This window comes from Crocodylus siamensis, chromosome 10 (genome assembly GCF_052110815.1).
Source record: "Crocodylus siamensis isolate JL-2025a chromosome 10, ASM5211081v1, whole genome shotgun sequence".
Lineage (NCBI taxonomy): Eukaryota > Metazoa > Chordata > Crocodylia > Crocodylidae > Crocodylus > Crocodylus siamensis.
This window is the reverse complement of record NC_143404.1, coordinates 3,138,308-3,153,504: the sequence shown is the minus strand read 5'-3', so window position 1 is coordinate 3,153,504 and position 15,197 is coordinate 3,138,308.

The window sequence follows — 15,197 nt, the reverse complement described above, 5'->3', positions numbered from 1 at the left end:
TGGGAAAAATGAGCCTGGAGCTGGGAGCGAGAGGTGAAATCTGGCGCTGGATTCATCAGTCGGCTCCGCTTCAGGGATGCGAAGCAGCTACAAATCCAACTTAACTAAAAGGCTGCTGTGTGCGGCTGGACAGGACAACACAGCCAGAGTCCACCGGAGATGTTGGGCCCTGATGGAGATGGACCTAAACTGGAGCCATGGATCTGAGTGTCTCTGAATTGCAAGGGGGTTAGTCACAATCCTGCATCCCAACGGGCCCCCAACAGTTTTGCTCCTGCCTTCCTGCTCTGACCTCGTTGAACCAGACTCCTTCAAGCTCTACTTAGAGGACTTCTCTTGGCCACCTTCTGTGGCCAAGAGAAGTCCCCTAAGTAGAGCCCAGAGCCCAGGAGGACGACATGCAAGATTCAACGCAAGATGCAAGTTGGGTCCTGTTTTCTCTCAGCCCAACCTGAGCCTGGATTCACATTCAACCTAAGTGGACTCTAAACGCTGCCCCCTTCACCGATCTCCAGGGTGCTTGGACACGCTCTCGTTAACTAGCATCTAGTTACTTTGCAAACGCTGAGCTTCACAAACAAAGCAAAGACTTGCTGTGGCGTCTATGTTCTGACAACCCCACCGGGAAGGCAAAGATTGGCCCAGACATTAAAATCGCAGCACACCAGCTGCAAAATCATTAGGCACAATTCTCCAAGGAGCCTCCCCATAAACTGAGCCCTGGCTGATAAAACAGCCCCAGCCAGGCATTGGGAAACGATACCCCTTTTCAGGTAGAGCTGTTAAAATCTTGCATTTGCAGCCTGCGCGTTACGTTCCATTGATCCATCGTGGCGCTAAGGCCGGCACAGATCAGGGGTACGCAGGGATGTTCCTCAGAGGCGCCGGCATGGCTGGAATATCAGACTGAAGCTGTTTAGTTTCAGTGTCTTCCCAACGGTGTCAGAACACTAGGAGCTCCCGCTGTGTTTCCTGCATTGCTAATTGGCTGCAAAGAGCAGATTTACACCAGCTTCCAGCTACCTGTGAACTTCCAGGCCAGGCTGGAAAAATCTGAAGGGTGTAGAAATCTAGGAGGCTTCTTTTCCCCCCTCTGCATATCATTGGGCATGTCTACACGTGCATTTAAGCACGCCTACATTTAATGCGCATTACGCAGGTTCGGGCGGGTGTCTACACATGCAGGCATAAAGCGCATTAATGCTCTTTATGGGACTAAAGTTAATCCCCACACACAGCATTAATGCACTTTAACTTGTCTACATGTGCGTTAAGGCGCATTAACTATTCGCACCTAAATTTGATACCTGCATTTGCTCCATTTTTCATGTGCAAAAATCCTTTTTTACTCTGCTTTAAGGGTGCGCACGTGTCAACACACGCCCTTAATGTGCATTAACTTAGGATAATGCGCATTAAAGCGTCACGTGTAGACGCACCCATTCTGTCCCACCTGCACCTCCTTAAAACCTGCAGACAGCCCAAGCTGCTCTCAGGTTTATAAACTCAGAATCCCCCAGGAAAGACCATCCCATGTTATTAAGGCTTTTTCAGCCCTTTGGGCCTCCCCCAAAACTAAAGGATAAGCCTTTGGATCACACTGTCCCTCAAAGGCAACATCCCCCTGTCAGCACGGACCTCCCCCAGGACGTGAGATCCCTTGATCAGAGCTTGCGCAGCTGGCCACGGGGAGTGGACAGTAGGTGCCGGGGGACAGGTGATTTGGTAGAGCTGGGCACCATTGCCTCATCAGGCTCAGCGGTGCTGTCACTGCTTATTTCGGGAGGTGTAAAGTGCAGCGTCTGGGCTAAGCCAACCAAAAGGACTGAGCTAGTCCCCGTGATGACCAGGGAGTCCTGCCGGACTGCTTTTCTACTTAGGGCACTAACAGTCTCAATTAAGTGGGTTTCATGGTTTCTCTGCTTCTGAGCACTTGTCCAGCCATGAGAGAAGGAGTCCAACCCAATTTTCAGGGGCCGCTACCGGGACCTGCCGGGGGGAAGGGCTATAGCAGAGACAGCGGCACATTTGTCAAGCTTAGTAAGGCAGTTTGATGCAGGGAAATACAGGCTGAACATTGAGTTTCTTATTCCTACTTGCAAAGCCAGAGTCGGGGATCAGAGGCTCCCTCTCTCCGAGCAGGCTCTGGCTGTGGGCACCAGCCTGCTTCAGATGCGTGCGGTTGCTTTTGTTCTTTGCAGTGACAGCTCTCGACGTTCACGTACCAATGCAGGAGATCAGCGCGAATCTTTATCTTCCTGCCGAAGTCGTCTTGTCAGCGCTCCCTCCGCACACCGGCATAAATCAGCCACTTTCTTCGTTTCAAGCGTGCACGCTGCACCCTCCAGTTAATTAGAAATGTGCTTGGCTCCAGCTCCCAGCACACACACGACCCTTCAAAACACGGCAGCCCCTGGAGCTGATAGCCAGCCCGTATCGTCCTCTGAGACTGGACGCAATCTCGCCTGCTCGGAAAAGGCTGGGGAGAGGAGATGGGCACGGGGTAGACACTGTTCTGCATCTCTGAGGAACTACAGAGATATGGAGCTGCCCAGGGAAACAGGTGGTTGATGCCATGTACTGCGAGAAGTTACCTGCCAACCTGGAGAAGACAAGACAGGTGTGGGCCGACCTGGATTTCAGACCGATAAGCTTCTGAGCCATGCGCAGAAGCAAGCCAAGAGGCGTACACACCTGGTTTAACCCACTGAAGCTCTGTTAATGTAGCTACACTCATTCACACCAGGCAAACACCTGGGCTTTACAGTCCAGCCAAAACTTTGCAGACACAGACAGCACTTGAAAGAAGTCTTTGCTTGCCAGCACGTCCTGGGACCGCCACGCTTGGGACAGTTGCGCGATGCTCAGTAAAGTTGGGCAAGGCTTGGTGTAATTGTGCAATGCTCGGTACAGTTGTGTGATGCTTGGTAGTTGTGTGATGCTCAGTACAGTTGTGCAATGCCCACCCAGTACAGTTGTGTGATGCTCAGTACAGTTGTGCAGTGCTCAGTAAAGTTGTGCAATGTTTGTTGTAATTGTGTAATGCTCAGTACAGTTGTGTGATGCTCAGTACAGTTGTGCAATGCCCACCCAGTACAGTTGTGTGATGCTCAGTACAGTTGTGCAATGCCCACCCAGTGCAGTTGTGTGATGCTCAGTACAGTTGTGCAATGCTTGGTACAGTTGTGCAGTGCTCAGTAAAGTTGTGCAATGTTTGTTGTAATTGTGTAATGCTCAGTACAGTTGTGCGATGCTCAGAACAGTTGTGCGATGCTCAGTACAGTTGTGCAATGCCCACCCAGTGCAGTTGTGTGATGCTCAGTACAGTTGTGCAGTGCTTGGTACAGTTGTGCAGTGCTCAGTAAAGTTGTGCAATGTTTGTTGTAATTGTGTAATGCTCAGTACAGTTGTGCGATGCTCGGTACAGTTGTGTGATGGACTGAGCTAGCATCCAGGTCTGAAGAGGCGGTTCAGGTTCAGTAAATGGATCCAGCCATTTTTCCTAAGAGGGAACACTGCTCTTTTTTTTCTTGTCACGGAGGCATTTGCCTTGGCCAAGAACCCGGCTGTTGACAGTGTCGGGGGTGCCCGTCTCCTTGCCCCAGAAGTTTCTTTACAGGTGGGAAGTAGCCAGAATACAGGAGCATGGATGAGTGCGCTGAGCGAAGAGGGAGCAGCGAAGCGCGGGGTGCAGCGGGAGAAACGCAAACAGAGGCAGCACCCTAAACAGTGAGGACCGCCCGATAAGCAAGCATCGCTGGAGCAATTATTCTGTGTTCCTTCGTGGGGCCGTAATTTTAGATAGTTGGATGGAAATTCCTAACAGAAGCGTCTCATAAATAATCGGCCCTGCGGGTGTCTCCCGCTCCTGCAGAGTGGCAATGGAAAATTGCAGGCTGAGCTAGGCAAAAGCTAAATATCCCCCCACCCCCACCCCCAGCCCTGACTAGCTGAGGTCTGTCAAAAGCAAACTTCCCTCCAGTTTGCTGATGAGATCGGAAAAGGTACTTTGCAATCGTTGCATTAGGTTTAGCGTAATTCAGGCCTCCTGCTTTGGCTCATTTGGCTCCATTAGCGCCTTCACATCCCAGGCCTGATCCCTCATTGCTCTTGTTCTGGTTTTACACCAAGAGAACGTGCGTGCAATCAAAGAGTGCAATGAGCAGAGAGCTGAGAGGAGGGAGCCTCTTTGGAAATACGGTGCTCACGATACAGAGGCCAGGTGTTGCCCAAATTTCCCCGCACGTAGGGTACCTCTACAGGGCCCGGATATCGGTGAGCTAGCACCGGTCTGGGAACCAGCACAGTGATGTTAGGACGGCACGAGTAAGACACCCTTCCTTTTAGCCGGCCTAGAGATGCACTCCCAGCTTTGGAGGGAGAGAGCGCCGATGCCCCGGGTACTACTGAACCCATCCAATGCCCGTTCCCTACTGGTGCCCAGTCGATGCTGCTTCGTTGTTTCCCTAACTGCCTTTTTCAGCAGGAAAGTGCAGATCCCACACCCGGAAGAGGGTCCATTTGTATGTTTTCCAGTCCAAATCCCATTCACCCCTAATGATATCGCGACTTGTTCTAGGATATTGGATTGTCAGGCTCTTCTCAGCACAGCTCGGCCTGGGGATGGCAGGAGGGGCTTAGCACCACTTTTAGTTCCCACAAGCCTTGAGCCCGGCTGGGGTCTGCACCAGTCCCTGGCATCAACGGGAGCAGCCTCGGGGCTTCTCTAACTTACACACAGCTAAATATGGCCCCAAGTGGCGTTTCTGACTGGCGGAGACCACAGGGCACGGGTAGGATACAACCGTGCCCTTTTTCCCCGCTCACGATGGCCGCTGAGGGGGTAAGAGCAGTGTCGGCTCTGCCATAGCAGCTCCATCACCTTGGGGTTTGCCGCACAAGCTGAAACCCCCCGCGCCTCGCAGCCCCACGCAACGGCGGCTATGCACGGTCCCTCCCCGGGGCCAGACCCCCCTGTTTCGTGAGGGAAGCCTCTGGAGGTTTGCTAATTAGTTTTCATTTTAATTACACGAAAGTCTAAATGCGCTGAACCATGAGAGCAAGTCTGCATGGCGCAAAGGCCGCCGCGTTCATTACCGTGCGGCGGGGCAGCGTTTATTTTTAGCATAATAAAGGTGATGAACGGGCACCGGGGACTCGTGCCTTTTGGCGGAGAGAAGTCAGCAGCCCGCGGTCCCCGGGAGCAGGGAGAGAAGGCAGAGAAAATAAACAGATAAATTGCCGCAACATATGGCATGTGCTCTCACTCTTTCCGCATGAGGCACCCCACTTAATAAAAGTTTAGGATGGAAAAGCCAAATAACATTGATAATCTGCCCAGGGAGGGTGATTCAGACAAAGCAAGCATACTACAAGAGCGGGGGGGGGAACTGATTTACTGGCTTCTTCTATTTACAGTTTTATGACTCTTACAGTTCTTCTTGGGAATATAATTCATTATGATGCTATTATTCCCAGAAGCAAAAATCAAGAGTTTATCAGCCAGCACCATCAACCATGAAATACGGCCTGAGCCCACAGCGCCGCACGGGAACTGGCATTGTCAGGACGATGGAGAAGCTAGCGGGCGAACGCAGACTCCTGCCAGAAGCACCAGCGTGATGGGGCTTGCAGCGGCTGGGCAGACATAGTCCAAAGGGAAATTGTGAGGGTACCCGAGAGCAGGGACCGAGCTGCAGGCAGCGTTTGTGGGGATGAGAAGCCCTTAGAAATTCTTGGTCCTCTGCAGGGAAAACAAGGAATCACAAGGGTTTTTTTATCCCGCAGACCCAGCTTGCAAAAACTTAGGTGCCCGCCTCGGAAAACGTGAGCTAAGCCTCTTGCATAAAATGCTTCAGCCCATGGCAGCTGACCTGAGGACCTACCTCCAGAGCTGCAAGCATGAGGGCTTAGCCGTGCAACCTGTGAAATGTCCTTCTCGGTGGGTTCAACTGGCTTACGGCCTTAAAGATAATCTCGATGGACCAAAAATGCTGCCAACAAGGTAACAGGTTGGCAATCGAGAGAGCATGAACCGGAGCAAAAAACAAATGAATTCCTGGGAAGATGTGATTTGAAGAAGCAGCCAGGAGACCTGGAGGGAGAACGGGGTTTCATTCAGCATGAAAAGCAGCTGGAGTGAGTCGCCGGGGGAGTCGCTCAGACCGCTGCAGCCTGGAGATGGGACTCCACGGCCCGCGTTCGGCGCGTGGCGCGGGGCAATGATGCGCTCACGTGCATGTGGCTCTGGGGTCTGCCGGCTGGCTTGTGGTCCTGATGTGGGGCTTTCCTTGCTTTTTTCTTTACTCCCATTGACTACACTAGCAGCATTTGCAGTGAATACAGCAAGTCAGCTCCAGCCCTTCTTGCTCCGTCAGCCCTTTCTGCAATACAACCGGCTCTGGCTAATCTCTTAATGATTCCCGTTCCCAGCTAGCTCTGAACCCCGAGCTGCAGAGCAGGCTCTTGCCCACCTCTGGGATGGGGATGTCTCAAGGAAGGAGACCCACAGCAACTCATTTTCTGTGACCAAGCAAACGAGCAGGAAGAGGCACCTTGGACTGGATTTCGGCAGAGCTCTAAACTCTCCTTGCATTTCTGCCTTGACTCCATAGGCATCAGCTGGCTTTAAAAAAATTGAAAAACCCCCCAAAACCCTCTATTACAGAATCATGTGGGAAGAAAGCTCTCAGTTCTAGCTTAGAGAAACCATTGATGACCATCCAAAGTCAAAAGCAGAGTCAAAAATGATTCCCAGGATTTGTTCCGTCTCTGTGCAGCAAATTCAACCCCCAGGTCATTTAGGCACTTCTGAAAAGGTTTCCCCCACCAGCCTTTACGAGACAGTATTTGGAGGACAGCACATCTTAACCCACCACTGCTTGGAAGGCAATAACATCTTTTCTCAGCTGTGTGAAAGGAAATCCTTCCCCACCTCTCTGCCTTCCTGCAGGCCCTGGGAAGGGCTCTCCACCCAGAATCGCTGGCAATGAGCTGCTCTTGCTATTTATTTATGGCTGTTGCTCAGCAAAGCACTTAAAACTTCAGTACCACTGAAGTCTGTGGGATTTATGCATGTGCCCAAAGCTGCTGCTCACTCCTGAGCTCTGCGGGAAAGCACCGGGCCGAACCAAGCTGCAACGGCAACCAAGTTAATGAACATCCTTCCTAACCATCACCTGAAACTTTCTCCCTCTCTGGCACTGCAGTGGCTCACAGGCCTTGAGTCTCTCTGGCACTGACTGGTTTGGGGAAACTGGTCTGCTGAGCAGGAATCCTGGTTTTCCCTAATTTAAAATAAAATCCCCAGTTTTCAGTTAAAAAAAGTAATCCCGAATCCACAATTTTCCATGATTAAAATGAAACGTCTATATAAATGCACATATATATAGGCATACATATTTACGCATATATGGGCATATATATGTGGGCATATATGTGTGTGTGCATATATTAGTGGTGTTTCATTTAACTCTCAGAAAAATGTGGATTTGGGGTTACTTTTTTTTAACTGAAAAAAGTGGGGATTTTTTTAAATCAGAGAAAACCAGGATGCCTGCTGATGAGTTCAAGGTGACTTTTCCCACTAGTTAGGCTTAACCATGGGAGTGATGATCACCCTCGAGGTTGCATAAACCAGCACCCCCCATTTATATACTCTGCATGCCAGCCAGAAGGAGAGACAAGTCAGACTGAGGTCCCTTCAACCCTCATTTTCTATGAGACGGGGGACATGAGGCCTGGAAACTGGGCTCTGGCAGACGTGGTATGTGGGGTGGGAAGCTTCACCTCTTGCTGGCCCTCGGGAGAGGGTCTGGGGCAGGCTGGCCGGCTGCTGGATGATGGGGTTGAAGGGTGGAGGTTGCATGTGCATGGTGGGCAGGCTCGGGCTGGAAAGCAGCCACAACTGATAGCGCGCGCACGTCCTCCGTGTCTCCGCTCCCTGCTTCCACAGCTCGTTTAATTCAGACGTGCCGCAGGCAGGGCGTTTTGCATGCTACAAACCCCCCCTTGCTGAACTCGCTGCTAACAAGGCCTGTTGGCTGCAAACTGCGTGAAGTGAGGACACGTCGGCTCCGGCAATCGGCAGGCAGTGTTCCTGCCAGGGCGCGGAGGCCCTGAAAGGGCCCCATGAGCGCGTATTATGGATCTCCAAACCAAGCTAACGGGACATGCGTACCCAAGAGACTTCAGCATCACGGCTAACTGTGAGGAGCGGTAAACCTCCAGCTGGGGGAGGAGGTCCCAGTGCCTGCCAGTTAGCCCTGGCATCCTGAAGCCGGGCTGTAATGGGATTGTCAAACCAGCCCTGTTATCAGGGATAAGCGTTGTGGGACGCCTCGCCATGACCTCGCGTTGCGTTGCTGCCGAGTTGATGAGACCAGCGTGCACAAACATCACACACCTGGAGGGAGGTCTCCGGAGGGATCAGAGCTGGCGACAACGCTGCCAACCAGCCCTGCCCTGCCCAAACCGTCATGGCACGAGTAGTGCATCGGTGAGGCCCAGCGTGCCGCTGACCTTGCACTTCGGGCTACAACCACGGGATGCACGAGGCACAGATCAGTGGTTAAAAACCTGGAAACTGTTCTCTTTTTCATTGTTTTAAAGGACCTTCACGTCAGCGCCCCGCGGAGACCATTGCAAAGGGAGCAGCCACGCCAGAAGCTGCTCTCCGGGCCGTGTCGCCTCGTCGCAGGTATCCGCGCTCCGGCGCAACCCTGCTTCTCTCCGACCGCTTGTCTCCGGCACGTTCGGCGCAGCAAGCAGCAGGGCGTTGTGCAGACAAAGGCGCCTCGTCGTCTTAGCAGCTGATCAAGTGTGCAGCCCTCGGAGGCCCACGCTGGCTGCAGACGTGCGAGCAGAAATGCTCCACTGATGTGGGAACAATAAGGAGCGGGATTATTGTTTGCAAGCGGCTGTGGCTAGGGACCGCGACCGCCTGAACATGGGGTGCCATGGTGCTGTGCTCCTGGAAACCTGCCTGCTGCTCCTCGTGCTCACGGGGGAACTTCGGGAGATCTCCTTGGGGCCTGCTATCCCAGGGCAGTGCACATCTGTTTGCTCCAGCTCGCGGTGTCACGAGCAAAACCCCTGTCAGTGTAAAGGCATCCGCTCCCCTTCTCCCACCCACCCAGGTAACCTCCCCGGAAGCCGTGGGGCTCGGTGGATCGGGCAGTAACCCTGTGCGAGGGTGCAATGTGTGACGCTGAGCTCTCCCAGCGTCCAGCTGGATTTTAATTGTCCCCTGCTCCAGATGAATGCTGATGAAGTTGCTCGTCGTGCCAGCGCTTGCTCCCAAGGGAAGGGGCGGGGGAAAGGGAATACAGCTCGGGCATGTTTACAGCTCGGCTGAGACAAAGCCTGACACCTCGGCGTCCCTCGGCCGGCGGAGGGAACAGCTGTTTCTCTTGGAGACGTATCCGTCTGCGCCAAATGCGGCCGCGGCCGTGAGGCCGCTGGGGAAAGGCGCCTGCCCGGGACCCCAGCAGGGAGGGCAGGGAGCCGGCCTAGGAGAAGCTGGACAGCACCCGGGGCAGGGGATGCTGCAGCCGCGGAGGGGACACGGAGACGGAGGGGCAGCTGTGGCAGGTGGGGGCAGAGGGGCTGGGGCAGGGCGAGCGCACAGGGAGAGCCCCTTGCAACGCGGGAGGCAGGATGCAGCTGCCCCCAGCACGGGGGCAGGTTGGGATTTCTACCCCGACCAGCCGAGGGGGAGCAGTCACCGCACTAGTCAGCGGGCCACGGGGGCTGCTACCAGCCGGTCCAAGTCGGAGCTGCCCCCGGGCTGCTCTAATAGGTGCTACCAAGTGGGTGGGCACAAGGCAGCTGCTAGGATAGAGGGGAGGCAGCGGGGGCACTCCCCCCCGGGGGCCTGTGCCGAGTGCCGTCCAGCCGGCCCCTCGTGCCGCGGCACACACTGAGGGTCCAGCAGAACCGACGGGGCAGCCGGCGGCTCTGCAGCGGGATCGCACCATCCCATCCCAAACTGGGAGCTTGCTGGGATCAGCAGCACTGGCCGCTACTTGCCTTCACGCCCCCGGTATCTTTCCGTCCTCTAGCAGGGGTTTTGGGGCACCATCAGGAGATGCCTCCAGCCTGAGACCCTGCGTGGCCCTGGCATGCAGCAGACCACTGGGAACAGACCGCAGCGAACCCGGGGATTGCAGCCTCTGAATGCATCATTTCCACTGTATTAATTATCCCTCATTACGACTCCGAACACGGCCACTGGAACACCTCGCCTACTTGGAAATGAGCATGGGGCCTAAGCAGACGGCTGGTCCTCTGACGGTGACTCTCCAGCGGGGAGATTTCCAAGCATCTACAAACCAGAGAAGGAAACGGGGGGGGGGGAGCTTTTGTCTCTGTTTTCAGACAGCCTTCCCTTCCAGGCTCTCACCAGGAGCTACTAAGAAAACTCGGTAACTAAGAGATGAGTGAGCAGTTAGAGCCCTGCATTAACAAGACCTAAATGGAGATTCAAGAAGAAATAAAGGGCCTGTCCCCAGCACAGAAAGAAGCCACAAAGACCTTAGAAGGAGGCATCCGCCCCAACAGTGTGTGACTGATGCTCTGTGGAAGGGGGCAGGGGGCAAGAAGCTGGACAGGCGCCAGCAGTGCGCCCTGGGTGCCGTGAAGGTGACCGGCGCCCTGGGCTGCTTTGGGAGGAGCGGTGCCGGCAGATGGAGGGCAGCGATTCCTCCCCTCTGTTCAGCACTGGGGAGGCCACATCTGGAGTCCGGTGTCCAGCTGTGGCCCCCCCTACAGAAGGGATGTGGACACATTGGAGAGAGTCCAGTGGAGGGCAATGAAAATAGTTAAGGGCTGATTTAGTCCGGAGAAGAGAAGACCGAGGGGGGTTGAACAGCAGCTGTCACCTCCCTGCCGGGGGGCTGCAAAGACGACGGGGCTGGGCTGGTCTCAGTGGGGCAGATGGCAGGACAAGGAGTTGCAGCAAGGGAACTTGAGGTTGGATGCTGGAAAATCTGTCTCACGAGGAGGGTGGTGAAGCACTGGAAAGAGGGTTACCCAGGGGGGTGGGGGAGTCTCCATCCTTGCAGGTTTTTAAGGCCCAGCTAGACCAAGCCGTGACAGGGATGATGTAGGTGGGGCTGGCCCTGCTTGGAGCAGGGAGTTGGACTAGATGTGACCTCCCGAGGTCTCTTCCACCCTCCTTGTCTATGGTTCTCTGATTAATGACCTCAGAGGGATCATAGATCATCTCCTCCAGCCCCCTGCGCTGGTGCTCACCTCTCCCAGGCCATCATCTTCTTGACCGCCTGCAGTGAAGGAGATGCTGCGCTTCCCCTCGCCTCGTTGTCCTGCTGCCCCTGCAGCTCAGACGTTTTGCCTGAAACTGCGCATCTTTGCTGTGGCTCCAACCCACGTTTCGGTCACACTGAAGAAAGGAGTCAGCACGGCACGGGAGACAGAGCCGTGCCGTAAGTGGCAGTCCAACCTGGCTCTGGAAAGCTCCTTTCAGGTTTGGGCTCTTCCTCTCAGAGCAGTTTTTCAGTAACGAGGATGGAAAGAGATTCAGCAAAGGGCAAAGGAAATGGCCAGCAAACCACTCAGAATCGCTTCCCTGATTTAAGATGCACAACCCAATTTTTAACAGCTGGAAAAGTGAGTGCAGTATGTGAATATATAAGGTATCTGCCTTTTCCCATCATCCGGGCACAGGGAGGTGTCCCAAGGCCAGGCCACAGCTGTGGACCAAGCTGCCACAGGAATTCGAGTCCACCTTGAATGTGCCCGCCCGCCACCGATCATCTCTTGGATAAACCCAGAGCAGCGTGGACCCGCGTCACAGCAGGGAAGCCCACTGCCATCCTATCTAATCAGCACCCACCGTGCGCGTGCAAATGAGAAGGAACCAAGTGTGACAGAGTCTGTTCATACCATGCAACTTAGGAGGCTTCGGGGCCAGCATGAGAGCGTGAATAGAATAAAAGACGGGGGTCTGACGTGGAGAGGGCACGACCCAAAGCTCAGCAGGTGCTCTCCAGCCTTCAGCAGGGTCACACTGGAGAATTCAGAGTGCCACCAAGGTATAACCCAGGGGCCAAGTGTGAAGGGTACAACACAGGCAAAGAAACCTTTTGGGAGACTGGGGTCACCTGGCTCTCAGGAAGGGGTGGGCTTCGCTGCAGGGCGCCCTGCCGTGGGCCCCTGATGGGGAGGATATGCCCTTTGAGGCTGAGATCCACGTGCAAATAACAACCTGCTTGTGCAAAAGTGCATCTTCTGCATTTGCACGTGCAATCACGTCATCAGCGTGAACGGGCAGCCGGGCGTGCAGAAAGCTCCCTCCAGGCACCGTGCTGCTGCCTTCACCGAAGGACCGGGCCTGGATGCAGTCGCTGTCTACGGGACGGTGCCTAGCAAAGCGCGGGGCTCCGTCTCCGAGGCTGGGGCAGGAAAGCGTCCCGCTCAGCCGGGCAGCTCTCAGAGGGGTTTTCACTCCTCCAGGAACAGGGTACCCATGCTGCTCATCAGCCGGTCTCAGAGAGAAACATCTCACTGGGTGCAGCAATTAGAGGCATTAAAGGGGTTGATTGCTTCAGCACAGAGCCCGCTGGTCTCTTTCCATCCGACAATTCCTGCATTCTCCTCCAGCAATTAGACGATCCCGCCAGGAGAAAGTGGAGCCCGAGCTACAGATCCCGACAGCGCCAAAGCCTGCGCGACAGGTGCGGCCGTTGAGTGATGCGAGGCCGCCAGGGAGAGATGGGGTCGGTAGCGGGACGTGAAGGGTAAATGCTCCCCGCCGCTCGGGGGTTTCCAGGGAAGGTGCAGAAGTGACAGCCGTGGGAGGCAGGGGCTTGCTAGGTAAGGACGGGGCAGCATCCCAGCTCCCCCATTGCGGGGCAAACTCCTAGGGGCATCTGGGAGGGGAGGAGGTGGAAGCAGACGGGCTCGTTTCTGGAGGTTGTCCCTGCCCGAGGACTGCTAAGGGCTCTCGGTCTCCGCAGAGGGGCGTAAAGCAGGGACCTGGGGATGACAAGCAGCTCGCCCAGCTCTTGCACCGTGGCGCTGACTGCATTGGGAGCTGGCTCTGTCTTTGGTCAGCTTTGGTCACTCCGTGCCTCAGTTTCCCCACCTGGGGCAGACATGCAAGGCCTAAAGCTGAGACGTGCAATCCTGGCGCGGCCTTGCTGTTCCCACGCAGCCGTCCCTCACGCCGATTATCCCTAGAGACGATTACAGGCCCCGCTTCCCTATCCCCCGTCTCCGAGCGCTGCGTAACAGCCGGTGGTGGGGAGAGCTCGGCCTGTCTCCCTTGCTCCCTCTGTCTCTCTGGGAAGGAGCAGAAAGCAATAACGAAGGTCAGGCGAGGCGGGGAAAGCAACACAAATGGGCCGCGCAGGTTTGCACTGTGCGACGGGAGCGCGTTTGCTTTGGCAGGCGACCGTCCCTGTTCCCATCCGCGCCGCGCTCGCAGCCCGTTCATTCCCCGTCGCTCTGAAACGCCGCGTTATTGATTTCCCTGTCACACGCGGGCCCCGCTCCCCTTCCATCACCCTCTAATTGGAAGTTAAAACCCAGATTTCAAAAAATGATGGACTGCCTTTCCTTGGCAGATACGCAGACGGCGGTGGCAGGGACATCTATTGAGACATGTTGTCTGTAATGAAGTCGCGGGGAAGTAATGGAAGCTACAAGACACTCCGGTGTCACTGCCTGAAATATCCGTTTTGGAGCACAGGTTTTTAGTTTTAAGTTATAAGGCCTGACATGCTTTTAAGAGACGGGCTACAAACCGCGACACGAGGGATGGGATCTGGAAAGCCAGTTGTTTTGCAGCTGGCTCCGCTCTAAGAGCCAGCCGGGCGCACGCGTGACAGCGCCGTTTTCCTGAATTATGCCATGCCGGGGGTGCTCCATCCTGCCGAGAAATCAGAGCCCGTCTACGAAGAGGAGAGTGGACAAAACTCCCACCCTCGGGAATGAGTCGTAACAGCTTGTCTTTTGTCCTCCATCTCCTAAATGGTTTTCCAGACGGAATAGGAGAAGCCGTCCCTCCAGCGCTTCGGTTGCGCTGAATCGCAGCTGATTGCAGCAGTTGTCAGGCGCCCCTGCGAGCACCGCACGTAAGGCAGCTATTGCATTCACCGAGGAGCCTGGGTGCCTGTCCAGACTCAGCCCCCGACCCGCTGCGTGACCTTGCTTAAACCCACGCTTCTGCCTCCCTTCCACGTCTATGTAGGCCAATGATTTTCAGCCAGGTTGAGGTACCACCCTGGGGTGCCTGGATATCCTTTCAAGGGTGCCACACAACATTAGCACTCTTAGGTGTGCAAGCATGATTCACAAGCTAAACCTCAGGATTTCAAATAGGAATTAAGCAAATTGGATGCTTATCTGAGCAAATTGGATGCTTATCTCGCTGGGATCCTATGACCCCAGCTGACTGCCTGCCCTTTGGGCGGGGGGCTGGACTCGATGATCTCCCGAGGTCCCTTCCAGCCCGAATGTCTATGAAATCTATGAAATCCAGGGTGTTAAAAACAGCCTGGCCTGATGTGGGCTGTTTGGGGTCTTTGCAGCGCAAGCACGGCTCTAGCACTTTTCTGTAGACAAAAAATGAGTGAAAGCTCAGAGCTGGCGTTCTCCGAGGGTGCCTTGGGTCTAACAAGGTCAAGAAGCACGGACGTAGGCGGTAATCTGTGGATATAAAGGCTGCCTCTTCCTAAGTGTATGTACAGGGGTGTAGGTTGGTCTAAGGACACAGGCAGGCGAGGTTCGTCGGGTAAATCTGGTCTCTTTTATTAGACCGACTGAAATAGTTTCAGATTTACCCCCAAACCTTGTCTGCCTAAGTGTATGTAGAGCACCCAGCACAATATGGCCTTCCTCTTACTGGAGTCATCAGGTGCTGCCAAAAAAGTGTCCCCACAAATGCCCATGCCTTGCCTGGCTACCACTATGACCCCCAACATTTTCTGCTGGGAAGAGGCAAGGGGGTTTTCAAGAGCCTGCTAGACTGGGCTCCTCAAACATTGCCAGATGCCCAGCAAAAATAGCCCTCGGGCTCTGGGGATCCCGGGGTAGAGGACGTGTCTGCCTTGCCTGCCGCGGGAACTTGGAGCACCCCCTGTGCGTGGTAATATGGGGTAAGTGGCCCAGGCTGACGGCCGGCGTGATGGGCCGCGTTGCAGCGAAGGCGGGCAGGTGACGAAAGGACACGGCGC